The sequence below is a fragment of the Nicotiana tabacum genome, chromosome 24 (genome assembly GCF_000715075.1).
Source record: "Nicotiana tabacum cultivar K326 chromosome 24, ASM71507v2, whole genome shotgun sequence".
Taxonomy (NCBI): domain Eukaryota; kingdom Viridiplantae; phylum Streptophyta; class Magnoliopsida; order Solanales; family Solanaceae; genus Nicotiana; species Nicotiana tabacum.
In genome coordinates this window covers 22,719,606-22,745,225 of record NC_134103.1, presented here as the reverse complement: position 1 = coordinate 22,745,225, position 25,620 = coordinate 22,719,606, and positions in this window count along the sequence as shown.

The window sequence follows — 25,620 nt, the reverse complement described above, 5'->3', positions numbered from 1 at the left end:
CAGGAACTAGGGTTCTACCCCCAGTCAATTCGGACAAAATTGGTCATCATTTTCTTTACCCGACAACTCTTTCATCATTTCCGGGTAAAGAGGGGCAGCTGTTGATACCCAATTTTGTAATCATATTATTAAAATAAGTATATATACTTTCAAAATATCATTTTGCATCATTATTTAATTTAAAAGATTTATACAAGCATTTTCAATAAATTTTAGAGCTTTAAAATTAATTTTCGTGTATTTTAATTGCTTAAATATTTATTAATTACCCCTTTAAATTATTTTGTGATGACTTAATCATCCAAATTTATCACTTACGCATGCATTTGTGTTTAATAATATTTTTGCTTCATTTTATATAATTACATTTGTACTTTTAGCTATTTACGTAATTTTGCAATAATAGCCTATACTCAGGTATAATTACGTTTATATTACATTATTTGTGCCAAAATAGAATTTCATATTTTTTATAATGTTAAGTTATTAGTTTCTATAATTTTATTGGATAAATAATATTTTTATTATTTTTTAATTACTTTTATAAATTAGTTTTTGATAGATTTGGTGTATTTAAACTATGGCCCAATTTTAAGAAATTTTCGGACCAAATTTGGCCCAATTCCTTAGCCCCCAATCCAAACTAAACGACCCTTTAATAGACCCGGTCGGTACCCGTTTTATAACCCGCCCCGTTCATTTTTAAATCCTAGCCGTTGATCTCTCAAGATCAACGACCCTCGTTCACTCTTCCTCTTTAATTAACCAAACCCACCCAAAACCCTATCGTCTCTATAAGACCGCCACCCCTAAATCCTCTATTCTCCTCTCTGATCAAACCCTAGCAGCCACCTCTCTTATTCTGTCAAAACTCTGACCTCAACATGGAATCATTCCACGACTCCCTTTCCATTTATGCTTTGACGCGTTGTTTCTTACACGATTTTTGTATCACGTAGTACTCGCCTATTTTTGGCAAGTGCCAAACTCCAAATCGAGGGAATCAAGCTCCATTTTGTTTAGATCCAAATGATATTTCATCTATATACACTCATTACCAAGCCATATGGGTCTGATTCAGTGAGATCTCTGACTATTTGTGTTCTCCTTCTTGAACTAGGGTGTACACGATTTTTTTCCAAAATTGATTTTGAATTGATTTTGCATGCTTTATTTCCTTACTTTTGTTTGATTTATTATGTTTCCTTGTTTGGATGTTTTATTTTGGCTACTCTATAAACCCCTCCCGATTTTCCTTTTGAACGGACTTCATTATTGCTATTTCTCTTACCATTCTCTTCTTTCACTCGTTCACTTATTATGATACACTCGAATATTTTCTGAAATCGTTGAACTTGTGGCCGGCTGAAAGCCAAGGCCATAATACTGTTAAAATGACCTCCTCCGGAGCAAGCACTGCTCGGAGCCCTTCTCGAGGCTCTTGTGAACTCCGAAACATTTGGTATTAGGGGTTCTTTTTCCATTGCTGCTAGTGAATCACTACCAATATTCTAAACTCCTCACTCTTTTGCTCGTTTAACTTTGCTATTGGTTAGTGTACTTGATTCTTACTATTTTAACTATCTCCATTTCTATTTGTCTAGGACATGTGTGTTCCGTGTGCCAATATTGTTTAAACTTTTGTAATTAAGCATGATTCAGTTTTCCTTGCTATTCATGAATCCCTGGTACTATGTTGGGGCATACTTTATTGCAATTCCATTATCTTAACAATGCTCTGCAGTTCCATGTTCTCTAGTAGTTGAATTCAGTAGGCTTCAACATATGTAATATGCTCTCATTATGTGAATGGACTCCGGCCTTCTTAAATGCTACTTGTAAACTAATGCATGTCCCTTACTTTGTCATGTATCTCTGTGATAAGTCAATGCCTATGTTTTAGATCTTGTTGAGTTATTCTTGCCTAACCTGATAAGTTTCTGAGGTTGTAATGATTAGTTAGGGCATGTCTCCATGCCATTTGAGTTCCAATAGGTGTTTGATTTTATGTCTTTGGCATTGCTTCTAGGACAAATTTCTATGTTAGCTTCTTCTTTTATGTCTGGGTAACTTGTATGAGTTATCATGATTGCCTGACCATCCCTCTTCAGTTGACATATTTTCATGAATTCTCTAAACTCTGGCACTATTGTGGCATGTTATAGACCATGCTACTAGGTTGTTGTTGTACTGTTTGTGATCATGCTAGGATTCCATATTAGAAATCTTCATGTGAAATTGCTATCCCTCTGACTATAACTATTTTGAATAAGCCTCACTTGTTTAAAGTCTTTTCTAATTAATTCTGGCTAATATCTTGTGCTAAACTTGATTTCTAGAAACATAGCATTTGTGTGTGTTTATCCTGTCAACTCAATAGACCTATCTCTTAAGCCCTCTTAATTTGGACTATGTTCAGCATGCTACACCCTTTCATTTGTTGAATGATTGCTTTATATGGATTTAGTTTTCTATGTCAAACTTCCTATATTAAAGGTGTCTACCTAGTCGACATGTTTAAGCCCTTGTTTTTCGACCAATCTTGTTTCCTTTGCTTCTAATAAGTGATGATATGTTTATGTAATTATGTCCCTATGAGGTATCGTTATTAATAGACTTTAGAATTGTCAATTGGTTGCCATGTATGGTTCCTCCCTCTAAGCCTGGTACGAGTTTGTGTGTGGCCCTGGGTTTTGCAATTGATACACTCTCACGGTTGAGGTGTGTTTGAATCTGGATCTACTGTCCGTGTGAAAAGTGAGCTCGCTGAAGGCCCAAGTGTTACTGGGATATCTCTCTTTTGGGCCTGATATGTTTATTAGGCATGTAGTCTTTCAGTATGTTATATTTGCACTTGTATTCATGCCTTTTACCATGCCTATAGGAATCATGCATCAATAACTATTCGCTCAATTTGTGCAACTGCAGTGTGCTTATTAGATAGCATGCCTATAGGTTAGTATTAATACATGCCTTTGCTAATCCTCATCTAGTTACCATGTCTATAAGGCTTCAACTGATTAATTAATCGACTGATTATGTAGTCTTATTACGTTGCCCACCTAGATAACATGCCTATGGGAATAAGCACGATAAATCGGCGTTCACAATACCAATATTTAGAGAATGGTTATAAATACTGCTACTTGCTTAGAAAGCATGAAAATAGGATCAAATATGAGTAATTCTGAATTTTCCAATGGTTTTCATTGCCCCATTGCGCAAATTACTTAGAGATCATATCTATAGGCTTTCAAAACATGTAATGTGTAATATAGAATAATCTGAATAGCAGCACTGCACATGAGATATTCTTAAACTGTGCGCTCACTTAGAAGCCATGCCTATAAGTTTTAAACGATTCCTCGATCCTGAAACTGCCTACTGCCTAAAGTGAAATATGTCATTGTTCTTTGTTGCTTATGTGTAGAGGCTAATTCGAGCCATTCATTGTCTTTCTATGTAGTCCTATATGTTTTGAATGCGCGATTAGTTTTATCATTTTGAGCAATGTAGGTAAAGTCTAGAACCACCTAAATAGAGGTCCAAAGCCTCCTGGACCATAGGCACAGGACGGGTAGTGCACGGATAAGGTACGACTTAAAAATAAATTAGAATGATTTTAAGTAAACAAATTCAATATAGTAATCGGGTAGCAGGAGATGATAGTCTGTGCCCGCTGAATAATATGAGCAACCCCTGCCTAAAGGGAGTTGCAAAGTATTATTTATGTTGCATAAGGTGATCCTTTAGGCTAAAAAAGTTAGGATCCCCCCCCCCCCATCCTTTATATACTTGGTACTTACATTTAGTCATTTAACATAGACCAATGCATTTGTATCCTTGTATTCATTTAGGATTTGTACCAATTCCCAATGTGTTATGATAAGACTCTTCGACTTCTATACTTACCTTTATTTATTTGATCACCTAGCCTAATCACGTAATCCACATGGTTTAAAGTTCAGCCAGGACCTGCAGTTGTGGACCTCGAAGAGTGCCTAACACCTTCTCTTTGAGATAATTTGAGCCCTTACCCGATCTTTGGTTACAGAGACTCGTTAAAACAAAGTTATTTACGAATAGGTGCCCTAACGCATCTTAAAATCATTAGGTGGCGACTCTTCTCTTTTAATACCTCATTTAAAAGGGTTGTCACACGTCGAAGCCTACTTTCGCAAGAAAATGAGGCGCGACAGTTGTGATCCAACCCTAGTGTGTAAACCTAATGGGTATTTGATTTATTGCTTGTTTATGGTTTGGTATTTATTATTTAGCCTTGTGCTTGCTTTTATTTGAAGAATTAATGGTTGCAAACATTAATTCATGCCTATTTGACATGGTCTCTACTTGAGAAAGAGAGACTTAGTCTAGGAAAACTTGGCTAGCAAGAAATTGGGTCAATCGATAGATTGATAAGCCCAATTAAAGGGTTGAACCTACAGATAGTAAAATCCGACTTGAGCTTCTTATCAAATATTTTATTCTATACCCATTTGTACTTGAGAAAGCTAAATTGGGCAAAATCACTTTCAGACTGAGTGGTATTGAGTGGGTACTTGAGTGTTGATAGCTATAATACACCCCGACCAATAAAACAAGATTTAAAGTTTATAACCCATTAGGCAATCACCTAGGTGAAGGTCATAGCCCGTGGCCTTTTATATTATTTGAAAAACAACAAAAAAAACAATTTCATAGTTTCATTCTTTGAATCGCAATCGTAGTTTAATTTAGATTTTCAAACAAAGCCAAATATTGCGGAAGTGCAAATTTAGATATACAAACTCACGCGCTAAGATATATGCTACTAACACCCATTCATATGGCTCCCTGCGGAATTCGACCTCGACTCTTGTTGGGTATTACTATTGCATCGACTGTTTTCTTAACCTCAAAAAGAGGAGTAAAATTGGATGAGATCAATTTTTGGCGCCGTTGCAGGGAGCTAGAAATGGTGTTAGCTATATATTTAGCTGTGTTTTGGGATATCTTTGTTTCCTTCATTGTTACTAACGTGTGAGTATTATAGGAGCAATCATGGCAAACAATAATCTCGGAAACATAGCCGTGGGGGATGTGGATGTTTATGATGATCAAATGGATGAGGTCCCTCTTGAACCTCAGGCCAATAGACGGAGGCCGACCTCCTCAAGACATTGTACCTACTCCACCCACACCTCACTACGAGCGGCTCTACACCAAGTGTTGCCGAATAAAGGGTATGCAAGTGCTATAGTCCATCCCCGTATTAGGGCGGGCATCTCCAAATAACCAACGTGATGCTCACTTTGCTCGAGTAACGAGGTTCTTCACCAGCGCAACGAGTCAAAATGCATATAGACATTTGAAGGGGTTCGTAGATACGTGTTGGGGAGCAAACAAATAAATGTCTCCGAGGAAGCTTTGAGGCTAAGGCTTTTTCCCTTCTCTCTACGGGGAAAAGCTTTGGATTGGTTGGAACGTTCGCCAAATATTTTCATTCATACTTGGGATGAACTAGCGGAGAAATGTATTTCAAAGTACTTCTCTCCAGGGCATATGGCTATTCTTCAGGATGAAATTCTAGCATTCAAGCAAGAGCCTAATGAACCACTGCACGAGATATGGGAATGGTATAGAACAATGGTGAAAGAGTGCCCCAACAACGATATGACGGAGAACATAAATCAACAAACTTACTATCGGGGGATCAATACCACCAACCAATGTGCAGTGAATCAACTTGCTAGTGGGAACTACGTGACTAGGCCCTATGCGGAGGCGTGTGATATTTTGGATGAGATGACAGATACTTCATCGCATGGTAGTCTAGAGCCAATGTTCCACAAGGTGATCTAAATGTGATTCTTCTTCACAAAGAGTTGCATGACGATGGACAAGCCATAGCCGAGTTAACAACCACCATGAACCAATTGGCAAAGGCTCAACTTCAACAAGTGCAAAACCCGAGGCAAGTCAATGCAATGGAGGCAGTAAATATGATGGTGAACAAGTGAAGAACAAGAAGTCCACAAGTGCAACAAATAGTGGATAAGTTTGTGTAGGATGATAGTGGATTTGCTCAAGATGAATCTTACAATGACCAAGAAGAGGAGGTCCAATATGTAAACAATTTTCAAGGGCAAAGAAACAACTTTCAAGGCCCTAGTCAACAACAATGGAGACCTTCAAACAATCAAGGCAATTTGTATTCTCAAAATCAAGGTAATTGGAATGGTGGAAACAATCAAGGCAATTGGAGTGAAAGCAATAACTAAGGGAATTGGCATAACAATAATAACCAAGTAAATTGGGGAGGCAATAACCAAGGCTAGTAGAACAATAATCAAGGAAATCGAGGGACGGGTTTTCAAATGCTCCTGATGTCTCAACAACCGAGCAACCCACTCCCTTATCCTTCCCATGGTCCTAGTTTTTCCAACAATGAAATGGGCCGTATTGAGAACATGTTCAAACAAATGATAGAGAAGAATGCTGATTCTGATGCCCAACTTGCTTCACACAACACATCGATACGCAATCTAGAGGTGCAAATAGGTCAAATCTCTCAAGCTCTAAATTCTAGTCCTAAGGGGGCACTACCAAGTGACACGATGGTGAACCCGAAGGGTGGGAACAATATGGGGAATGCCATGGCCGTTAATACAAGAAGTGAAAGAGGTGGGAATGTACCCACCTCAAGTAAAAGGCAACTTGTGAATGATGAGCAAGTGGTAGAAGAAGAGGAGATCTCAACCAGTACAGTCCAAGCTAATGATGAAGTGCAGATTGATATTGGTGACACGGTGAACGGGACTCAAGAGGAAGTGAACTCGTCTAGGGATCATGTGATTGACATAACGGAACCGGTAGTGCAAAAAGCTAAGGCACCATTGCCTAAGCCACCTCCTCCCTATCCTCAAAGGCTTTCCAAGAAAAATGGCGAGAATCAATTCAAAAAGTTTATTGATATGATGAAGAGTCTCTCGATAAATATGCCATTAGTTGAAGCCTTGGAGCAAATGCCCGGATATACAAAGTTTATGAAGGACTTGGTGACAAAAAAATGGTCGATGAATTTTGAAACTATCAAAGTCACTCACCAAGTGAGTGCAATTGTGCATTCGATGGATCCTAAGTTGGAAGATCCCGGTGCTTTCACAATCCTTAGTACCATTGGAAGTGACGAGTTTGCAAAAGCTCTTTGTGATCTTGGGACGAGTATCAATTTGATGCCCGATTCGATTTTCAAGACCTTGGGAATTGGGAAACCAAGACCCACATCTATGAGATTACAGATGGCAGATCGTACAATGAAGAGACCGTTGGGGGTGATTGAGGATATATTGGTTCGAGTTGACAAGTTCATTCTCCCGATGGATTTTATTATTCTTGATTGTGAAGTGGACTATGAGGTGCAGATTATTCTTGGTAGACCCTTCCTTGCTACGGGGAAGGCTCTTATTGATGTGGAAGCCGGAGAACTCACTTTCCGGATGGGGGGTGAAAAGGTGGTGTTCCACGTGTGCAAATCTATGAGGCAATCGAATAGCAATGAAGTGTGTTCGTTCATGGACTTGGAGACCGATGTGATTATTGATGATACCAGTTCCACAATTAATTTGTGTGACATGTTGGAGGCCGTCTTGCTAAATTTTGATGATGACGAGATGGATGGCTTTATGGAATGTGTTAATTCTTTGCAAGGAATGGGGCCGTACAACTATGCACCCCGAAAACTTTCCTTGGATCTTGAGAACAGGAAAACTCCTCCTACAAAGCCTTCAATAGAAGAGCCTCCTATTTTCGAGTTGAAGCCATTGCCCCTATATCCCAGGTATGAATTCCTTGGTCCTTGTTCTACTTTATTGGTTATTCTTTCCTCTTTTTTGACTAACGTGCAGGTTGACTCTACATTGGCGGTGCTCCACAAGAAGAAGAAAGCTATTGGGTGGACTTTTGCAGATATTCGGGGAATAAGCCCTGCATTTTTCATGCATAATATTAACTTGGAGGAAGATGCCAAACCCTCCATAGAACATCAAAGGAGACTCAATGAAGCCATGCAAGACCTGGTCAAAAAGGAGATCATTAAGTTGTTAGATGTCAGGGTGGTCTACCCCATTTCTGACAGTTCGTGGACTTCTCTGGTGCAATGTGTCTCTATGAAGGGGGCATAATTGTGGTCACCAATGATAAGAACGAGTTGATTCCAACAAGAACAGTGATCGGGTGGAGAGTGTGTATGGACTATCGAAAGCTAAACAAAGTCACAAGAAAAGACCATTTCCCACTCCCGTTTTTCGACCAAATGCTTGATAGGTTTGCCGGCCATGCTTTCTATTGCTTTCTAGATGGATACTCGGGCTACAACCAAATCCTTATTACCCCGGAAGATCACGAGAAAACAACTTTCACTTGTCCCTACGGCACTTTCGCTTCAAAGCGGATGCCATTTGGCTTGTGCAATACACCGACCACTTTTCAACGGTGTATGATGGGGGTCTTTATGGATATGGTAAAGGGCTACCTTGATGTCTTCATGGATGACTTTTCGGTAGTCGGGGATTCCTTTGATGATTTCTTGGAAAATTTGGATAAAGTATTGGCAAGGTATGAAGAAACGAACTTGGTGTTGAATTGGGAGAAATATCATTTCATGGTCGAGGAGGGCATTGTCCTTGTCCACAAGATTACAAAGAAGGGAATTGCGGTCTATATGGCAAAAATAGAGATGATTTCTCAACTTCCAACTCCAACATCCGTCAAAGACGTGAGAAGTTTTTTGGGTCACGCGGGGTTCTACATGCGCTTCATAAAGGATTTTTCCAAAGTGGTGAACCCTTTGTGCAAGCTTTTGGAGAAAGATGCTAAATGTCACTTCAATGATGATTGCACGAGAGCCTTTGAATTGATAAAGTTCAAGTTGACAAATACTCACATTATCACTGCTCCTAATTGGAGTATTCCTTTTGAACTCATGTGTAATGCTAGTGATGTAGCGGCTGGAGCAGTTTTGGGGTAACGTATCAACAAGATTTTTCATCCGGTCTACTAGCTAGTAAGATCATGAATTATGCCCAAGTCAATTACAATATTACCTAAAAAGATCTCCTTGCCATTGTGTTTGATATTGAGAAGTTCTGCCCGTACTTAATGTGTGCAAAAGTTATTGTTCATGTAGATCATGCGGCACTTCAGTGCATATGAGCAAGAAAGATTCAAAAACTATGTTGATGAGATGGGTGCTATTGTTTTAAGAGTTTGGTATTGACATTCAAGATCGGAAGGGGAGTGAAAATCAAGTGGCGGACCACTTGTCTCGTTTGGAAGAGGAGGGGAGGCCGTATGATGGCCTTGAAATCAATGACTCCTTCCTTGATGAGCAACTCTTGGCTATTTCAATGAAGGAGGTTCCATGGTTTACCGATCTAGCAAACTTCCTTATGTGTGGAATCATCCCGGATGAGTTCTCTTCAAATCAAAGAAATAAGCTCAAACGGGATTGCCATTCTTCGGCTTATGGTGGTCACCATGGCGGAGCAAGAATGACGGCTAAAGTGCTAAGTTGTTGTTTCTATTGGCCCACTCTCTACAAAGATGCAAGTGATATGGTGAAAATATGTGATGAATGCCAACGGGGCGGTGGAATATCCAAGTAGAATGAAATGCCTATCACTACCATTTTGGAGATTGACATCTTTGATGTGTGGGGTATTGACTTCATGGGTCCTGTGCGTTCTTGTGGAAACACCTACTTCATGGGTCCTTAATTATATCTGTTGCGGCGTGTAACCCACTACTCATATTATATTAATCATATCTATTGTGGCGTGTAACTCGATCCCACATAATAATATTGATCATAGCTATTGAGGCGTGCAACCCGATCCCATATAGTATTAATCATATCTGTTGCGGCGTGCAACCTTCTCCTCAAGCAAAACAAATTAAGCAACCCATTTACAACCAAATACGGTGGACCACCAAAATCAAAGGAATAACGAGGCTACACGAGGAAGTCACAACTAATAAAAGGGCTACACGATAGTTCACGCAATCAAATAGCAAGAAAATGACAATCCATAAACCAAGGCACAACTTATGAAAATCAATTTACAATTAAGGTATGTAGAAGATAAAGCATGAATTCAACAAGTGATTACAATCAACAATTAACATATAAGGTTGAACTTGACAACAAATATGGTACATTTGCTAACAATTTCAAGTAAAGCACGTACAAGTAATTCTAACAAAAGAAGATATAGTCATGAAACGATAACTACAATTAGTTACATGAAGGAAGCCTAACAGTCCAAACCGCTCCAATACCACATATAGGTGGTGTACCCACTCGTCACCTCACGTACACGACCTTCACATAACACGAATGACACAATCATCTCAAATACTAAGGGGGTGGTTTCCCCCCACAAAATTAGATAAGACACTTACCTTAACAAAGTTAGGACGATATTCCAAAATAGCATTCCTGCGCAAAACGACCTTTGGACGACTTCAATCTAGTCAAAATATTTTTATAAAATAATTACAATTCATAAAAAAAAAACTTCAGATAATAATACGTTGATTTTCAATTTTATTCTAAAAGTCAACCACGGGGCCCGCATCTCGGAACCCAACAAAAATTCACGAAATTAAAACACCAATTCCAATACGAGTTCAACCAGACCAATTTTATCAAATTCCGATAATAAATCAATCTTCAAATCTTAAATTTCTGTTTTTAAAGAATTTTACAAAAATCCCAATTTCTTCAATTAAAACTCGAATTAAGCGACGAATATAACCATAAATTTATGTAATATAACAACTTTAGGATATATAACACTTACCCAAGTGGAAGTCATGAAGAAATCCTCAAAATCGCCCAAGAACTGAGCTCAAAAAATCCCAATCGAAAATGAAGAAATGACAGATTTTCAATCCTTAAGTTTCTGTCCAGTTTCACTCCTGCAAATGCGTCTGTCGCATCTGCGTCCTCACTTTTGCGAGCCAAAATGCGCACCTACGAAGTCCCAATGCCCAGCAGGAGCTCGCATCCGCGGAACACATTGCACATCTGCGATGTGGCTTCCGCAACAAAATGGTCGCTTCTGTGAAGGGCTCGCTTCAGTGTTCCAGTTTCCACACCTGTGTTGTCGTAGGTGCGCCTAGTCCCTCGCTTCTGCGACCTCACGACCAAGATGCCCAGTTCCCTTCCAGTTGCTTTTGCAAAGATTTCCTCGCTTCTGCGAGGTCACTTCTACGGCCAGGACATCACAGAAGCCATTGCACCAACATCCAACTTTCCAGCAGCTTCAACAAGTCCACAATCGATCCGTTAACCATCTGGGATCCACCCGAGGCTCTCGGGACCTTAACCAAATATACCAACACATCCCAAAATATAATACAAACTTAGTCGAGGCCTCAAAACACATTAAAAAAAGGTCAAAACTATGAATCGCACCTCGAATCAAATTATGAGTTTATGAATTTTCCAAATTTTATAATTTACGCCAAAACGTATCTAATCAATCCGGAATGACTTCAATTTTTACACACGAATCTTAAATGACCTAATGAAGCTATTCAAATTTCAAAAATCAAAATCTGACCCCATTATCAACAAATTAACCTTCGGCCAAACTTATAAATATTTTAAAACTTCAACCTTTCCAATTTCCTTTTTGCCAAAATGTGCTGAATTGTCCTACGCGCTTCCAGATCCAAATCCGGACATACGCCTAAGTATGAAATCACCATACGAAGCTATTGATATCATCAAAACTCCATTCCGGAGTTATTCACACAAAAGTTAACTATCCGGTCAACTCTTTTCTTTTAAGCTTCTTAAATAAGAATTGTTCTTCCAATTTAATCTCGAATCGTCCGAAAATCAAATTTGACCACACACGCAAGTCATAATACACATTACGAAGCTACTCGAGATATTAAGCTGCTGAACGGGATGCTAATTATCAAAATGACAAGTTGGGTCGTTACATTCTCCACCTCTTAAACAACGTTCGTCCTTGAACGTGCTAAGAATTATTCTGAGGTTATCAAATTGCTGATTTTACTCTTACACATATACTCGCGGGTGATACCACATCACCGCAACCGAGATAGGTCCGACAACACCATCTCAATTGAGATTATTTTTCCTATCCACACTTATAAACCTTAGAACCAAGTTTCTTACACTTCAAACATTTTCAAAAGGTCAGATTTTCATATCAACACATAGTATTAGTCTCAACCGACTGAAGCAACTCGTGCCTACACTCGCACGGTACAAACATATAACTTACCGTAATATGCATAAGCCCATAACCACATCTCTGGTCATAATAGTTATTCATAACAAATAAGAACACCGTCATTTAACTTCATGTTAACAAAAAACTCATTTCAAACATTCACAATACTGACAACAAGACAAGAGGCATGAAACCTGATAAATATTTACCTAAATTGACGAGTCACATTTAACGTCACCTGGGCACACAGCTCGTAGTCTAAAACTCAATAATTATAACACGAATGTGGCAAATTATGCGCAGAGAAACATATATAAGAATTATCAAATAAGCCTATCAGGCATGACTCCCTATAAGTACTTTAGTAAGAATTTAATTTCACAAGGGAGAATTTAAACACATAAATTTTCATCACAAGGATCTCGTCCTTATAGAACTTCTACCGCAGCACGTAGCCCGGTTTAAACATATCAAATCCCATTAAAATGCGAGGATCCCGTACTCATCTTTGAATCACAAGTAATATGCACATCGTGCCAATCCAAATCTTTCCATTTTCTTCTTAAAAAAACAATTTCTATTAAACAAAATCACAACACATAATGAACCCCTATACCGGTAGGGCATATAATTCACAAATTGTAATCAATTATCCGAAAATTACATCAAACCCACCGTAATGAGTAACAAAAAGTAACTTTTAGCCTCACAACTCTTTTTAGTGACTAAAAAAAATGATAGACACGCCTATCTCCATAGAATCTCCCAACAGGAGTAAACACATAAGTAAATTATAGGATTACAAAGCTCACTCATAAGTGGAGCATAATAGGAGGACTCGCCTCGATACTCAGAACCGAATCAAGTTAAGAAAATTATTCCTTTATAATAAATTGAGGTCGTAACTGTAACGATTCCATATGGTGTAGTGGCCTCATCCATCCCATGGCAAATATAACAATGGGTCGGGACTCCACCTCTAGGATGCCCTCTACCCGCCTGTCCTCCATCCCTAACTGGATTTGTAGGTGGGGTAGTAATTTAAATGGGGCCCGTGGCTTGAGTGCTCTGATGCAATATGTTTCTCCCAAGTCTGGATAATCTCTCATGATGTGCCTAGTATCATCACACTTATAACGACCCCCAGGCGGTTTCAGCTGCTCATACTAAGTATATACCGGATAACTTGAATAACCATTAGAGGAATCTCGTGTCGGTGGTGCAGTAAAAGAACTTACTGGTGCACCCTGAGTAATCTGATGTGCTGACTAAGCTGACCGACTGCTCGAGTCTCCGCCATAATGAGTTATAGCTGCAGAGTAGCATCCACTGAATTCCCTAGAACCTCGAGACCTCTTGGTCTCCTTATTTTCCTTTTCCTCACCCAAAACACATTCTAACATAATGGCAATCTCCACCACTTGCTAAAATAAAGTATCAACTTGTAGCCCCGGAGTAATACAGAATCTAAGATCATAACTGAGTCCTTTAATGAATCTCTGGATTCACTCTCTGGATGTAGGAACCAAAGTAGGAGTATTACGGGCTAATTCACTGAACCTGATGGCATATTTTGATGCCATCATGATGCCCTGATGCAACCGTTCAAACTCTGTGTGCCACTCATTTCGTAGAGTCTGGGGAACAAACTCCCTCAAAAACATCTCTGAAAATTGAGCCCAAGTAATGGTGTTGCAATGGCTGGTCTGCCCTATTTATAGACTTGCCACAAATACCGGTGGAGAATTACCTCTCCAAAGGCCAATTTCTTGCTTTGATATGCTGACCCAACACCACCGAGCTGACACAGCACCGCCGAGCAGGCCTATTTCTTTACATACTCCTCGATTCTTCCTTGGGGTAACACTTGTCCCTATTTATACATAACGATCCCAAAAGTAAAGCTCCATATAGACAAATTTTGGCATGAACCACGTAGCATAGATGTCATGACCCAAAATCACGTCTCTCGTGATGGCGCCTAACTCAATACTAGGGAAGCCGACAACCTCAATAAACCACAATTTCCTTTATGTTTGAAAACATAATATTGAAATTCAATACAAAACAAATCTCACAAATACCGACATAAACACTCCATAAACCTTGTGCCACTGAGTACATGAGCATATAAATGATAACAAAGTCTGACTGATAAAAATACTATCTGAGAATATAGTACAGTACAAAAACTGAAAGGAAAGAGAGTCAAGATCTGCTGACATCGAGCAGCTACCTCGATAGTCTCCAACAAATAAAGCTCAAAAAACTAGCAACCGTCGTGTCAGGAGGTACCTGGATCTGCACACGAGGTGCAGGGTGTAGTATGAGTACAACCAACTCAGCAAGTAACAATACTAAATAAAGAGCTGAATATAGTGACGAGCTTCACAGCGAAGTCCAATTACAGTAATTACCAACACAAGAAGGTAGGCATGCTTTCAAGTTCATCATCTAAAACTTAAACAGTAATTTCATATCAAATTCGACTAAAACAGAAGATAATGTCTTTCAGAAATTTCCAAAACAGTGATATATGACAGCTGAAGTACAACAATAATGAAATCAATACATCCTCTCAGAGCAATAGTCACTCAGTCCTCCCATTCAATCCAACCTCACAATCACTCTTTCCTCACAGTCACTCATTACTCTCAATCACTCAGCACTCAACACTCAGTACTCAGCACTCGGCACTCGCACTCAGTAGGTACCTGTGCTCACTAGGGGTGTGTACAGACTCCGGAGGGGATCCTTCAGCCCAAGCATTATAACAAGCCAATCATGGCATATACCAATGAAACATGTTGCGGTTTGTAGCCCGGTCCCATAAATATCCTCATAATCAGGCCCTCGGCCTCACTTAGTCATCAACCTCTCCAGTCTCTCGGGCTCTTAAAAATCATGATAAGCGGCCCAAACAACAATGATATGATGCATAAATAATGAATAATAGAGACTGAGATGTAGTGTGCAAGTAAAACTGTGACTGAGTACAAAACAATAATTTAGCAGATAATTCAACATGTACACGACCTGTGTGGGTCCCTACAGTGTCAGCACATAGTTTAAACATGATTTATAGTTCGATTTCTATAATACGTGGAAAATGTACGGATATCAACAGATTATTCAACCACACAGTTCCGTGGAATTTACCAAGTCACAATTTCTACGGTGCACGCCCACACGCCCGTCACCTAGCATGTGTGTCACCTCAAAACCAATCCCAGAGTGCAGAATCCTGGGTTTCATACCCTCAGGATCAAATTTAGAATTGTTACTTACCTTAATCCAAGCAATTCTTTATTCCAATAAGCCTTTTCCTTGCGATTAGGCCTCCGAACGCCTCGAATCTTAGTCAAAATAATTCGATATAATCAACACGAGGTATAGAAATCAATTCCATATGAAAATGCTAAATTTCACAATAAAAATCCGATATTAACTCCAAAATAAACAGTGGGGCCCACGTCTCGGAACCCGTCAAAAGTTACAAAATATGAATGTCCATTCAACCATTAGTCCAACCATACAAAAATTACTAAATTTCGACTCTGATTTGGCCTTCATGAAATAGGTGCTGGAAATAGTGTTAGATTACTTACCCCAGTCCAAATTGTGAAGTTTGCCTCTGAACTTTCAATACGGATCTAATGATCCAATTAAAAATGAATTTGGAGCTCATTTGCATAATGTGATTCTACTTAAATCTTGAAAAAGCGACGTCGGAACATTCTATATTCGATGCCGAAACCTAGCAAATCTATGAGACTAGGTGTCTCAATTCATTCTGAAACCTCACCTAACCCGAACCAATCACCCCAGCAAGTCACATAACAACTGTAAAGCACAAATTGAGCAGTAAGTGGGGGGAATGAGACTGTAATACTCAAAACGACCGGTCGAATCATTATGTTCTCTCCCTCATAAACAAACGTTCGTCCTCGAACGAGTTTAGAATTAAACCTGGAGTCTCAAATATGTGTGGATATTTGTTCCTCATCTCCCGCTCAGTTTCCCAAGTAGCTTCACCGACTGGCTGACCACTCCACTGCACTTTCACTGAAGCTATGTTCTTTGATCTCAACTTTCGAACATACCGGTCCAAGATGGCCACCAGCTCCACATCATAAGCCAAATTACCGTCCAACTGAACTGTGTTGAAATCCAAAATATGAGACGGATCTCTGACATACTTCTGGAGCATATATACATGAAACACTAGATGAACACCCGATAGACTATGTGGTAAGGCAAGTTCATAAGCCACTTCTCCAACCTTCTTAAGTGTAACGACCCCACTTGTCATTTTGAAAATTAACATTCCGTACAGTGTCTTAAGGTCTTGTGTAGCTTTGAAATGTGTATTATGACTTGCGAGGGTGGTCAAGTTTGGTTTTCGGATGATTCAGGATTTAATTGAAAGAACAATTCTTGTTTTGGAAGCTTAAGTTGAAATAATTGACCGAATGGTGAATTATGTGTAAACGACCCCATAATGGAATTCTAATGGTTCCAATAGCTCCGTATGGTGATTTCAAACTCAGGAGTATTTCCGAATTTTTATTTTGAAGTCTGTGGCTAAATTAGGTTTGAAATGACGAAAATAGGAAATTTAAGTTTGGAAGTTTGACCGGGGACTTGACTTTTTGATATCGGGATCAAAATCCAATTCTGGAAATTAAAACAACTCCATTAAGGCATTTATTACTTGTATGCAAAATTTGAGGTCAATCGGAGTTGATTTGGTAGGTTTCGGCATCAAATGTAGAATTTAGAATTTCTTAGTTTCATTAGGCTTGAATTGGGGTGCGATTCGTGGTTTTAGTGTTGTTTGATGTAATTTTAGGCCTCGACTAAGTCCGTAATATATTTTGAGACTTGTTGGTATGTTCGTACGGGATCCCGAGTGGCTCGGGTGAGTTTCAGAGTGGTTTCGGACCATTTCTAGGCCATTTATAACTGCTCGTTTGTTTTTGCTATAGCAGTGTGCATCGTAGAAAATGCTGTTGCACAGGACTAACTTTGGAAGCTTATATCTCGTAATCTATAAGGAATTTGATGATGATCCACAAATAAAAGTTGTAGCCCTTTGTATCTACTTTTCAGAAATTTAAACCGTTTGGCAAATTGAATGGGGTATAAGAAGTTAAGGTTGATAGACTACAAGCTTTCGGGGAAGTGTTTTGGAAGAGTTTGATGTTTTCAGCATAAGCATGTAATGATCCAAAGGTCCATTTTTAGTTCTAGAGATCGAAAATCGATTTCGAGACTTCTAGGAGTTTGATAATGAATTATAGGAATGATCTGGAAGGTTTGGTCAAATATCATCAAGTCGCGGTTGGGTTTTAGCGCGAAACATGTGTTAATTGTTTAACAAGCGAAATTGGTATCGCATTGAGCAAATGAGATCTGAATTTTGTTTCGATTGAAGAACTAGGATCGTATTACTATATTTGACTCATAGAAACAAGAATCGTCAAATTCCGAGTTCGTATGATAGAGTTAGAGCCTTTTTAGTGAAAATAAATATTGTTGGTGCAACAGGTTCTGGTGCGCACCTTTAGCGACCAGATCTGGCATTTTTAGCGACGGGAATTGGGTTTTTAGCTACCAGAATAGTGTTTTTATTGAGCAGTTATATTTTATTATAACTCATTTCAACATTTTTGGACGAAAGAACACGGCTTTGGGCGATTTTTGAGCAAGACATCACGAGAAATCTTGAGATAAGTCACTTGTGATCATTTCAACTCCATAATATTGAATCATCATCGAATAATCCGACTAGATTACATGATATTGAGGTGTAAATCGGGAATTTGGACCTAGGGATTTGAAAATAAGATTTGAGGATTTGGAGGTCGAGTCGATGTCAGAATTTGGTAAAATTGGTATAGTTAGACTCGTGGTTGAATGGGCTTTCGGATTTTGTAACATTTGTCAGGTTCCGAGATGTGGGCCCCACTAGCGATTTTTGGGTGAAATTTTGGATTTTGATAGGAAATCTGTATTTTCATATGGAATTAATTCCTATAATTTGTTTTGACTTAATCGAATTATTTATGACTAGATTTGAGGCGTTTGAAGGTTGATACGCGAGGCAAAGGCATTGCAGAGTAAATAATTGCACGGCTTCAGGTAAGTAACATTTCTAAAGTTGGTTCCGAGGGTATGAATCCCCCAATTTTGTGTTATATCAATTGTTGGAGGTGACGCACATGCTAGGTGACGAGCGTGTGGGCGTGCACTGTAGAAATTGTGACTTAAATAAATGTTGTGGAGTTATAAAATTAAAGAATCACGTTATTATCCGCATATCCTCCACGTGTTAGAGAAATTGAGTTGAGGCTCGTATTAAAGATCATGTTAAGGCTACGTGTCGATATTTTGGGACCCAAAGGGTCGTGTTTCTGTTGAATTAATTATTGTAAAATGTACATTTCATACTCAATCATGCTCATCCATTGTGAGGATATTTATAGGATCGGGGTTGCCCGCCTGCAGCAGGACATATTGGCTTTATATATTATTATTATTATTATTATTATTATTATTATTATTATTATTATTATTATTATTATTATTATTATTATTATTATTATTATTATTATTATTATTATTATTATTATTATTATTATTATTATTATTATTATTATGATTATTATTATTATTATTATTATTATTATTATTATTATTATTATTATTTTGCACGCCGCTGCTGGCCTTATACGCTTTATTATTATGGGATCGAGCTGCACGCCGCAGCAGGCCTTATAGGCTTTATTATTCTAGATCGGGGCTGCACGCCGCAGCATGCCTTATTGGCTTTATTATTATATGGATCTGGGCTGCCCGTCTGGAGCAGGCCACATCGGCTTTATATCACGCTTGGGCTGAAGCAACCCCTCCGGAGTTGGTACACAACTCAGTGAGCATAGATGATTATATATTCGGGGTGGACTTTCCAGGGCATGGACTTGCCTTACTTGTTAATATTCTGATGAATTTACCTGGCCATGAATCTTGTCCTTATCATTTACATTTGGGATGGAATTTCCCAGGGCTGGATTGGCCTTATACGGTACTGAGTGACTGACTGTCAGTCGATGTGTATATATAAATACGAGATGGAATATTGCTGGGCTGGATTGGCCATAAATAGTATCGAGTGACCGAATGATTTGTGACCAGTAGTACATGAGGTCTTACCACTGAGATGTCTCATTCCTCATATCATGCAGTATTGATCTATTTTTGCTTATACTGAGTTTAACTGTTGAAGTTGAAAGCGTGCCTTCATTTATGTACCATTATTTATGTATTGAACTGTACCTGTGGAGCTCGTCACTACTTTCAGCCCAGAGGTTAGTCTTGTTACTTATTGAGTTGGTTGTACTCATACTATACTATGCACCTCGTGTGCAGATCCAGGTGCTTTCGGAAACGACGACTGTTAGATCTCAGAGTGCTATCCGTTGGAGACTATCAAGGTAGTTGCCTGGCGTTCGCTGACCTTGACTTTCTTTCTTTTAGTTATTGTACTATTCTATACTTTCTGACAATGCTTAATGAGTCAGACTTTATTATCATTTAGATGCTCATGTACTCAGTGACACCGATTTTTGGGAGTGTAATTGTACTAGATATTGTGGAATATTCTGTAAAAATCTAATTATTATGTTTTCAAACTTAAAAGAATTTGGGGTTTATTGAGGTTATTGGCTTGCCTAGTATCAAGATAGGAACCATTACGACATGTGAGATTTTGGGTCGTGACAAGTTGTTATCAGAGCCCTAGGTTACATAGGTCTCACGAGTCATGAGCAAGTGTCTAGTAGAGTCTTACGGATCGGTATGTTGACGTCCATACTTATCTTCGAGAGGCTGCAGGGCATTTAGGATAAAATTCAAATCTTTTTTGTACCTCTTTGAATTTGTTTCACTCACTCGTATGCGTATGTGAGCACATCTTAAGTGTAACGACCCGACTTGTCATTTTGAGAATTAGAATTCCGTACGGTGGCTTAAGGTCTCGAGAAGTTTTAAAATGTGTATTATGACTTGCGAGGGTGGTTAAGTTTGGTTTTCGGATGATTCAAGATTTAATTGAAAGAACAATTCTTGTTTTGGAAGCTTGACTTGAAATAAATGACCGGATGGTGAATTATGTGTAAATGACCCCGGAATGGAATGCCGGTGGTTCCAATAGCTCTGTATGGTGATTTCAGACTTAGGAATGTGTCCGGATTTTTATTTTGATGTATGCGGCTAAATTAGGCTTGAAATGACGAAAATAGGAAATTTAAGTTTGAAAGTTTGACCGAGGAGTTGACTTTTCGATATTTGGACCGAAATCTGATTCTGGAAATTGGAACAACTCCGTTATGTCATTTATAACTTGTGTGTAAAATTTGAGGTCAATCGGAGTTGATTTGATAGGTTTCAGCATCAAATGTAGAATTTGGAATTTCTTAGTTTCACTAGGCTTGAATTGGTGTGCGATTCGTGGTTTTAGCATTGTTTGATTTTATTTGAGGCCTCGACTAAGTCTGTAATATATTTTGAGACTTGTTGGTATGTTCGGATGGCGTCCCGAGGGGCTCGGGTGAATTTTGGAGTGGTTTCGGACCATTTCTAGGCCATTTTTAACTGCTGATTAGTTTTGCTACAGTAGTGACAGGACTAACTTTGGAAGCTTATATCTCGTAATCTATTCGGAATTCGGAGATGATCCACAAATGAAAGTTGTAGCCCTTTGTATCTAGTTTTCAGAAATTTAAACCGTACAGGCTGTCGCAAAAGAGTTTTGGAAGAGTTTGATGTTTTCAGCATAAGCATGTAATGATTCAAACGTCCATTTTTAATTCTAGAGATCGAAATTCGATTTCGATACTTCTGGGAGTTTGATAATGAATTATAGGAATGATCTGAAAAGTTTGGTCTAATTTCATCAAGTCGCGATTGGGTTTTTAGCGCAAAAAATGAGTTAATTGTTTAACGAGAAAAATTGGTATCGCATTGAGCAAATGAGCTCTGAATTGAGTTTCAATTGAAGGACTAGGTTCGTATTGTTATTTGTGACTTATAGGAATAAGAATCGTCTAATTCTGAGTTCGTATGATAGCGTTAGAGTCCTTTTAGTGAAAATAAATATTGCTGGTGCAACATGTTCTGGTGCGCACCTTTAGCGACAAGATTTGGCATTTTTAGCAACGGGAATTTAGTTTTTAGCAACCAGAATAGTGTTTTTATTGAGCAATTATCTTTTTTTTAGCTCATTTGAACATTTTTGGACGAAAGAACACGGCTTTGGGCGATTTTTGAGCAAGCAATCACGAGAAATCTTGAGATAAGTCACTTGTGATCATTTCAACTCCATAATATTGAATCATCATCGAATAATTATACTAGATTACATGATTTTGAGGTGTAAATCGGGGATTTGGACCTAGGGATTTGAAAATAAGATTTGAGGATTTGGAGGTCGAGTCGATGTCAGAATTTGGTAAAATTGGTATGGTTAGACTCGTGGTTGAATGGGCTTTCGGATTTTGTACCATTTGTCAGGTTTCGAGATGTGGGCCCCATGGGCGATTTTTGGGTGAAATTTCGGATTTTGATGGAAAATCTGTATTTTCTCATATGGAATTAATTCCTATAATTTGTTTTGATTGAATCGAATTATTTATGACTAGATTCGTTGCATTTGAAGGTCGATAAACGAGGCAAAGGCATTGCAGAGTAAATAATTGCACGGCTTTAGGTAAGTAACATTTCTAAAGTTGGTTCCGAGGGTATGAATCCCCCAATTTTGTGTTATATCAATTGTTGGAGGTGACGCACATGCTAGGTGACGAGCGTGTGGGCGTGCACTGTAGAAATTGTGACTTAAATAAATGTTGTGGAGTTATAAAATTAAAGAATCATATTATTATCCGCATATCCTCCACGTGTTAGAGAAATTGAGTTGAGGCTCGTATTAAAGATCATGTTAAGGCTACGTGTCGATATTTTGGGACCCAAAGGGTCGTGTTTCTGTTGAATTAATTATTGTAAAATGTACATTTCATACTCAATCATGCTCATCCATTGTGAGGATATTTATAGGATCGGGGTTGCCCGCATGCAGCATTTCTTTTCGGCTATATATATATATATATATATATATATATATATATATATATATATATATATATATATATATATTATTATTATTATTATGGGATCCGGCTTCACGTCGCAGCATGCCATATAGGCTTTATTGTTCTTCACGCCGCAACAAGCCTTATTGGCTTTTTATTATATGGATCGGGGCTGCCCGCCTGCAGCAGACCACATCGGCTTTATATCACGCTTGGGCTGAAGGAGCCCCTCCGGAGTGTGTACACACACCCCAGTGAGCGTAGATGATTATATATTCGGGATGGACTTCCCAGGGCATGGACTTGCCTTACTTGTTTATATTGTGATAAATTTCCATCAACATGAATCTTGTCCGTATCATTTACATTTGGGAATGAATTTCCCAGGGCTGGATTGGCCTTACAAGGTACTGAGTGACTGACTGTCAGTCGATGTGTGTACTGAGATGGAATATCCCTGGGCTGGATTGGCCATAAACAATACCAAGTGACCGAATGATTTGTGACCAGTAGTACATGAGTTATTACCACTGAGATGTCATATTCCTCATATCATGAAGTATTGATACGTATATATATATATATATATATATACGAGATGGAATATCCCTGGGCTGGATTGGCTATAAACAATACCAAGTGACCGAATGATTTGTGACCAGTAGTACATGAGTTATTACCACTGAGATGTCATATTCCTCATATCATGCAGTATTGATCTATTTTTTCTTGTACTGAGTTTAACTGTTGAACTTGAAAGCGTGCCTTCATTCTGTACCATATTTTATGTACTGAACTGTACCTGCGGAGCTCGTCACTACTTTCAGCCTAGAGGTTAGTTTTGTTACTTATTGAGTTGGTTTTACTCATACTACACTATGCACCTCGTATGCAGATCCAGCACCTCGTATGCAGATCTAGGTGCTTTCGGACACGGCGATTATTAGATCTCAGAGTGTTATCAATTGTAGACTATCAAGGTAGCTACGTGGAGTCCGCTGACCTTGACTCTCATGCTTTCAGTTATTGTACTGTTCTATTCTTTCTGATAGTGTTTTATCAGTCATACTTTATTATCATCTAGATGCTCATGTACTTAGTGACACCGGTTTTTGGGAGTGTAATTGTACCAGATATTGTGCGATTTCCTATAAAAATCTAATTATTATGTTTTCAAACTTAAAAGAATTTGGGATTTATTACGGTTATTGGCTTGCCTAGTATCGAGATAGGCGCCATCATGACATATGAAAATTTGGGTCGTGATATTAAGTATTTCAAAAGGTCTCAACTTGCCCTTCTTCCTGAATCTCATAAAGCCCTTCATAGGCGAAACTAAGAGTAGTACCTTCTCTCCTACCAGGTAAGGAACATCGAAAACCTTTCGGTCGACATAACTCTTCTGTCTAGATTGCACTGTGCGAAGTCGTTCCTGAATCAATTTAACCTTTTCTAAGGTATCCTAAACTAAATCAGTACCTAATAGCCTAGCCTCACCCGGCTTAAACCAATCCACCGGAGATCTACACTGTCTCCCATACAAAGCCTCATACGGAGCCATCTGAATGCTCGATTGGTAGCTGTTATTGTAAGCAAACTCTGCAAGTGGCAAAAATTGATCCCAAGAACCCCCAAAATCTATAACACAAGCACGTAGCTTATCTTCCAATATCTGAATAGTGCGCTCTGACTGTCCATCCATCTAAGGGTGAAATGTGGTACTCAACCGAACCTGTGTGCCTATTATTTGTTGCACTGCTCTCCAAAACTGTGATGTAAACTGCATGCCCCGATCTGAAATGACGGACACTAGCACACCGTGAAGGCGAACAATCTCACGGATATAAATCTCAACCAACCGCTCCGAAGAATAAGTAGTACCGATTGGAATTAAATGCGCGGACTTGGTCAACTGATCTACAATCACCCAAACTGCATCAAACTTCCTCAAAGTTCGTGGGAGTCCAACTACGAAGTCCATTGTGATACGCTCCCACTTCTACTCCGGAATTTCAAATCTTCTGAAAAAATCTGCTCGGTCTCTCATGCTCGTATTTCACCTGTTGACAATATAGATACCGAGCTACGAACCCAACTATATCTTTCTTCATTTTTCTCCACCAATAGTGCTGCCTCAAGTTCTGGTACATCTTAGCGGCACCCGGATGAATGGAATACCACAAACTATGGGCTTCTTCAAGAATCAACACCTGCAGTCCATCTACATTAGGCACACAAATATGACCCTTCATCCTCAATACCCCATCATCTCCAATAGTAACATCTTTGGCATCACCGTGCTGAACTCTGTCCTTCAGGATAAGAAAAAGGGGATCATCATATTGACGCTCTCTGATGCGGTCATATAAGGAAGACCGAGAAACCACACAAGCTAGGACACGACTGGGCTCCGAAAAATCTAATCTCACGAACTGATTGGCTAGGGTCTGAACATCAACTGCAAAAGACCTTTCACCAACAAGAATGAATGCAAAGCTACCCATACTCACCGCCTTTCTACTCAAGGCATCTTCAACTACATTTGGCCTTGCCCGGGTGATACAGAATAGTGATATGATAGTCCTTTAGCAACTCCAACCATCTGCGTTGTCTCAAATTTAGATCCTTTTTTTGAATAAGTGTTGTAGACTCCGATGGTCCGTAAATATCTCATAAGACACACCATAGAGATAGTGCCTCCAAATCTTCAATGCATGAACGATGGCAGCTAACTCCAAATCATAGATATGGTAGTTCTTCTTATGGGGCTTCAACTGACGCGAAGCAAAAGCAATCACTCTACCCTCCTGCATCAAAACACATCCAATACCGATTCGAGAAGCATCATAATACACTATATAAGAACCAGTAGTTGAAAGTAGGACTAGAACTGGAGTTGTGGTTAAGGCAGTCTTCAGCTTCTAAAAGCTCTCCTCACACCCATCCAGCCACTTAAAATAGCAGCCTTCTAGGTCAATTTAGTCAAAGGCGATGTAATAGACGAGAATCCCTCCACAAAACGATGATAATAATTGGCCAAGCCGAGAAAACTCTAAATCTCAGTAGCTGAAGATGGCCTGGGCCAACTCTGAACTGTCTCTATCTTCTTCGGATGCACCTTAATTACTTCACTGGACACTATGTATCCGAAGAATGCCATTGAATTAAGCCAGAACTCATACTTAGAGAATTTGGCATAAAGTCTCTCCTCCCTCAACCTC